Source organism: Otolemur garnettii, unplaced genomic scaffold (genome assembly GCF_000181295.1).
Source record: "Otolemur garnettii isolate 467f Iridium unplaced genomic scaffold, OtoGar3 scaffold00010, whole genome shotgun sequence".
NCBI classification, from domain to species: domain Eukaryota; kingdom Metazoa; phylum Chordata; class Mammalia; order Primates; family Galagidae; genus Otolemur; species Otolemur garnettii.
Window position 1 is genome coordinate 16,134,736 of NW_003852405.1, and position 6,550 is coordinate 16,141,285.

At 41.7% G+C, this 6,550-nt stretch overlaps 1 protein-coding gene across 1 annotated transcript in view; it reads left to right on the forward strand.

Annotated features, from left to right (window-relative positions):
- FAM69A (family with sequence similarity 69 member A) overlaps positions 1 to 6,550 on the forward strand; it is a 111,892-nt gene that overhangs the window by 12,983 nt on the left and 92,359 nt on the right. The gene's annotated exons all lie outside the window — the stretch shown is intronic.

Consider the following 6,550-nt stretch of genomic DNA (forward strand, 5'->3'; position numbering starts at 1 on the left):
TGAGCCCAAGAGTTTGAGGTTACTGTTAGCTATTATGCTACAGCACTCTACCCAGGCTGACAGCCTGAGACTCTGTCTCAAAAAAAAAAAAAAAAGGCTCAGCGCCTGTGGCTCAAGTGGCTAAGGCACCAGCCACATACACCTAAGGTAGCAGGTTTGAATCTAGCCCGGGCCCACCAAAACAACAATGACGGCTGCAACCAAAAAATGGCTGGGCATTGTGGAGGGCGCCTGTGGCCCCAGCTACTTGGGAAGCTGAGGCAGGAGAATCGCTTGAGCCCAGGAGTTGGAGGTTGCTGTGAGCTGTGATGCCTTAGCACTCTACCCAGGGGGACAGCTTGAGGCTCTGTCTCCAAAAAAAAAAAAAAATTCAAGTGGGGGTGCTGGTAAGTTTCCACGTAATAGGTACAGTGTAGGAGTATATAGCATACTACCTAGGTGAAAGACTTAACTGCAACTGGACTTTACCTTATAAATGCAAGCAATGTAACCTAATCATATGTACCCTCATATTAATCTAAAATTTAAAAAAGTAACTTAAAGGCAGCACCTGTGGCTCAAAGGAGTAGGTCGCTGGCCCCATATGCCAGAGGTAGTGGGTTCAAGCCCAGCACTGGCCAAAAGCTGCCAAAAAAAAAAAAGTAACTTAAAACCTAGCCTTCAGGATCCTTAATGAAGTAACAGAATTATGATTTGAAATTGCTGTGGGCTACAGTTTCTCCCCTTAAGCAGTCGGTATATAGTACTTGTCTTTTCGAATGCTTATCTAGTTATGTTCAGCTATAGGAAGTGGACATTTCTTCTGTCATCTGCCCCCCAAATCCAAGTGAACTGAATTAGTTCTGGAGTGCTGGATGGTTCAAATAATAAAAATTACTTTCCCCTTCAGGGAGACCATTGCAGGTAGGAAGTGGGCATCATTTGGTGCTGTGTCTATAGAAAATAGAAAAAGAGTGCAGTACTTTTGCCTGTACTTTCTCTTAGGTCTTGAAATTTATGTCTTTTTTCTTTCTTTTCAGGTCATTGGCCAAACCCAACAGTGAAATTTGTGTCTTGAGACCAAACATATCAAAGTTAGTTATCAGCTAAGATGAAGGATATTTCTAATTTTAGTGCCCCCTAAAATATAATTCTATAAATGTTATTTAGTACAGAGCCAATTTGTATGTCAGGCTTATATTTTCTTCTTACCAGGGCCAGGATAATGACCCTGGACTCTCAAGATTTATAAAATTTTAGATTAGAAAGCTCAAACCTGTAATCCTAGTATTCTGGGAGACTGAGGCGGGTGGATCACCTGAGCTCAGGAGTTGGAGACCAGCCTGAGCAAAGCAAGACCCTGTTTCTACTAAAAATAGAAAAACTAGCTAGGTATTGTGGCAGACACCTGTAGTCCCAGTTACAGGCAGGAGGCTGAGACAAGAAGGATAGCTTGAGCCCAAGAGTTTGAGGTTACAATGAGCTGTGATGCCATGCCATGTACTCTACCGAGGGCAACAAAATGAGAATCTGCCTCAAAAAAAAAAAAAAAAAAAAGATTTCAACATTAACAACAATCGGACCTTTTCTTGTACTCTTATCAGTTCCTTATAATCAGGCTAATATAAACCTATTTCATATTAAAGTATATCTTTTTTATGCTACTTTTCTTTTTCTTTAATTTTTGAGATGGTCTCACTCTGTCACCCTGGGTAGAGTGCCAAGGCATTCTAGTGCTCACAGCAACCTCAAACCCATGGGCTTGAGTGCTCCTCTTGCCTCAGTTTCCCAAGTAGCTGCAACTATAGGCTCCCACCACGATGCCCAGCTGATATTTCTATTTTTAGTAGAGCTGGATCTTGCTCAGGTTGGTCTGGAACTCCTGAGCTTAAGCAGTCCACCTGCCTTTGCCTCCCAGAGTGCTGGCATTACAGGCATGAGCCTCTATGTTCGGCCTTTTTTTCTTTTCTTTTAAGAAGTGTTTTCAGGGAGTTTCTAGTTGCCTTTCTTTTCTTCTGGCATAATCTGCCCCTTTATCATAGCCTTATTTTTTCTATACTTCAGCTATATTTTATTTCTGTGGTGAAACCCCTCTCCCTTTTTTTTTTTTTTCCTTGAGACAGAGCCTCAAGCTGTCCCCCTGGGCAGAGTGCCGTGGCATTACAGCTCACAGCAACCTCCAACTCCTGGGCTCAAGCGAGTCTCCTGCCTCCGCCTCCCAAGTAGCTGGGACCACAGGCGCCCGCCACAACGCCCGGCTATTTTTTTGGTTGCAGCCGTCATTGTTGTTTGGCGGGTCCGGGCTGGGGATTCGAACCCGCCACCTTAGGTGTATGTGGCTGGCGCCTTAGCTGGTTGAGCTATAGGCGCCGAGCCTTTTTATTTTATTCTTTTTAACCAGAAATCCTCCCTCTTCCATTCTCCAGACGGTTTCTATCGTAACCGATGCTTTTCTAGGCCTGCCGCACAACTGTCTGCCTGGGATTGCCCACCTCCTTCTCCTGGGTTGGAATCACTGTTCTTAGCATCCTGGGTCTTCACCTGTCCTATCTGTGCCATCATCTTCTTTAGAAAGAGGTGTGGAAAATAAACTTTCCGATGAAAGCTATAACCAAATAGCCTAAGAATATGGGAAGTGGGGAGGGAGAAGGGAGGGGCAAATGGGTGGAGGGAGAGGGTTTGGAGGGATCACTTCTGAGGTTTATCTTGTAGGGGTACAAGCGAATCTTTCTAAGAGTAGAATGTGAACGTTTTAAAACAATAACAGAGAAAATGACATGAAGGCTGTGTTGACCAGTTTGATGGAAGTAGTAGTTTTAAAAAAAAAAAAAAAGAAATAAACTTTCCGAGTGCCTTCGTGTCTAAGACTGTCTTTATTGTACTCTAGTATGTGTTTGTAGTTAGGCTAGGTGTAGAACTCTGGGCGGAAAATGATTTTCTTTAGAGAATCTGAAGATAACAGCTGCATTGTCTTCTGATATTCTCTGGTACTGAGAAGAAGCTAATCTGATTATCTGACCTTTGTGGGTAACCTGATGTTCTTGTTCAGGATCAGTGTTTCACACTTTTTTGTTTGGAATTTGTGAGGAAATGTGGATGTGGGTCTTTTATCAGTTGTGTGGGTATTCGCTGAGCCCTTTATTTTATTTTATTTATTTATTTATTTTTGAGACAGAGCCTCCAGCTGTCCCCCTGGGTAGAGTGCTAAGGCATCACAGCTCACAGCAACCTCCAACTCCTGGGCTCAAGCGAGTCTCCTGCCTCCGCCTCCCAAGTAGCTGGGACCACAGACACCCACCACAGCGCCTGGCTATTTTTTGGTTGCAGCCGTCATTGTTGTTTTGGCGGGCCTGGGCTGGATTCGAACCCACCACCTCAGGTGTATGTGGCTGGCGCCTTAGCCACTTGAGCCACAGGCACCGAGCCGCTAAGCCCTTTAGATCTTGGCTGTTTTTCCCTTCAGCTCTGGGAAATTCTGTTATTTGTTTAATAGCGTCTCCCTTATCTCTCTTTCTTCTCTCTAGGGCTCTTATAATCAGATGGTGTACCTATTGGATTGGCTCATTCTGTCTTCTATAGTTTCTCTATTATTTCTACTTTTTTATCCCTGTGCTCTTGCTCTGAGTATCTCAGTTTTATTTTTAAGATCGTTGATTTCCTTTCATTTTAAATCTTTTTTTTTTTTTTTCCAGTTTTTGGCTGGGGCTGGGTTTGAACCTGCCATCTCCAGTATATGTGGCTGGCATCCTACTCACTGAGCCACAGGCACCACCCATTTTAAATCATTTTTTAAATTATAAGAATTTTATATTTAAATGAGTTCTTCCAAGTTCTCTGTTCCTTTTTCCTGGTTTCTTATTATTCATATTTTATACGAATGCACTATCCTCCGTAATACACTTTTAAAATTGTTATGTCTTTTAATTATCTGCATTTTCTTCAGGTTTTTTTGTTTCTATATGTTTTTCTTAGCTCTTTCCTTTCATGGTGCTGGATTTCTTCATATGCCTGGTGATAGTTGGTTGTCTATTCATATTTTATTATTATTTTTTAATTATTTTTTATTAAAGCATGACTGTACATTGATGCATTTATGGGTTTCAGGGTACTGCTTCGATATACAGTGTGAAATGTTTACATTGAACTAAGTAACACATTGTTCGTATTTTAGAAGGGACTTGATAGCTAGTATTGATTTCTTCTGCGGTTTTTTGTTTTATTTTGTTTGGAGACACAGTCCTATTTTGTCACCCCAGGTAGAGTGCAGTGGTGTCATCGTAACTTAACTTCAACTTTATAGACTTTTGAACTCAAACAGCTCTCCTGTCTCAGCCTCCTAATTTTTCTGGTTTTTGTAGAGACTGGGTCTCACTCTTGCTCAGGCTGGTCTTGAACTCCTGAGCCCAAACAGTCTTCCCACTTTGGCCTGCTAGAGTGCTGGAATTACATGTATGAGCCACCAGGCCTGGCCATCCTCTGCTGTTTTAAGAGCATCCACCTGAGTGAATGGCTGACTGACCCCTCTGTGTAGGGCAGGATATGTTGGCTGGCCTGTTTGTGCCAGGCTGAGCCTGTGCTGGGATCCAAGGGCCGTTTTGCTGGTGGAGTACTTTACTCTGGTTGGACTATACCCACACTGAAAGGCTTGCCTTTCCCAGGGCCTGTGTTCCTTTAGCTATGTGGTTTTTGAACTGAGTGTTAATGCTAGGTTGCCTATAATCTGTGTAGGGTGGGGGCTGTGGATGGGGTGCCAACCAGTGCAGTTCCAGGTACAGATCTTCAATTATCCCTGCTGTCTTCAGCCTCACTTTTCACTCCTGCCCTCCCTGGTACCGGTTGGCTCAGAGCCCAGAGCCGTCAGGTGTTCCAGCTGGCAGATTAGCTCTCTAGATTCCTTCTAGCATTCCAACAAACAATTTGGCTTTCACCTCCTTTTAGGTTACCTGGTAGAGTATTCTGGGGCTGTGGCCTTCTATGCCTGCCTCAGCCATCAACACAATTCCATTTGCTTTTTGAAATTAGAAATTTGTTGGATCTTTTATTCCCTTCTTTCTGCTGTTAGAGGTTTATTGCTTTTTTTGCCTTCTTTAGAGTCCAGTTTTACAAACTATAAATACCAAATATGTATCTTTAGTCGACCATCTTGAACTAAAAATTCTGATGTGAATTTTAAACTATAGTATCTATTTTCTGAATATTTACCTACCTCGTTTATCTTCATAGCTGCAGTGTCTATTCAAGCATTACATAATTAATAAATTATTTCAATAAAATAAGACAAGAGAATTAGAGTCATAACTTCAGAGGAATAAAGATAGGATGGGGTTTTTATCCAGAAAACTATGTGTAATAACAGCTTATTTTAGTTAAAAAAAATGAAGTTCTTAAAATTAGAATCAATTTTCTGTCTGATTCCTGTAGGTGTTAGGTCAATAATATCTTTTCCACTTTCTTCATAATGTTATCCGTACTTTACTTTTGATACTACCTTTGTCCTATAAAAGATCTTTATATTAATATGATGAATTGCTTAAACATTTCATCAGCTTTTAAATAGCACTTTGGTGGAATAGAAAGACTCGTGAGATAATTTATTCCGCCAGGACAGAGAGGGGATAAACAAGCCTTTTTAGTCTGCAGAATGGCTGATGAATTTAAAAGCCTTAATTGTTATGCTTTAAGCAACAACTTACTTTGCTTCACCCTGATTCTTAGCTTTCCAGTGGAGTTCTTCCTTTCATATACTATATTGTGTGGCTATTTTGGTGCTTGTCATTTTGATGTTTCACTTTTCCTCATCAAGAAGTATTTACTGCTCACATCCGTGTATTCCCTGTGCTGGTGCTGATGCTGCGGACTGTAGATGCGCACTGGCTTTCATCTAAACCTGGATGCACTTTTTGAGTATAGATAGTTGAAGGGAATCAATTTCTAGATCCTTGTACTTTTTCTTACCATTGCTCTGCCTGAGAATGTGGTTGGGATGGAGATGTGGGCTCTGCTTTCTACCTTCTGTTGCACGGTTGCCCTTCTCCCACTTTTACAAAAGAAAGACATACTGCTTGTCTATCTCGGATTTTACAGAAGGCCTTTGCCCAGGATGTAAAAAAAACGAGTAGGGCACCAAACAAAGGACTGTTGACAAGTTTGAGTCTGTGTTAAAATAGTGAGTGACTACACAATACTGCATGTCTCAGGAAATGACTAGAGTTTCGTTTGCAATTAAAATTGTTTCCAGTGTTTTACTCTCAATGAAACTAGAAGAGGATCTAATTGAGTTGTCTGGTGAGTAACTAATAGATCATTAAGTGTATTTTTAATGGTAGATTACTGTTAATGTTTGTCACATAACTTAGAAGATTTCAAAGAATTGAGAGAGAATTGCTGTAACAAGACTTCTGTTCTGGCTCTGCGCTTCTGGCTCAAGTGGCTAAGGCGCCAGCCACATACACCTAAGATGGTGGGTTCGAATCCAGCCTGGGCCCGCCAAACAACAATGACGGCTGCAACCAAAAAATAGCTGAGCATTGTGGCAGGCACCTGTAGTCCCAGCTACTTGGGAGGCAGAGGC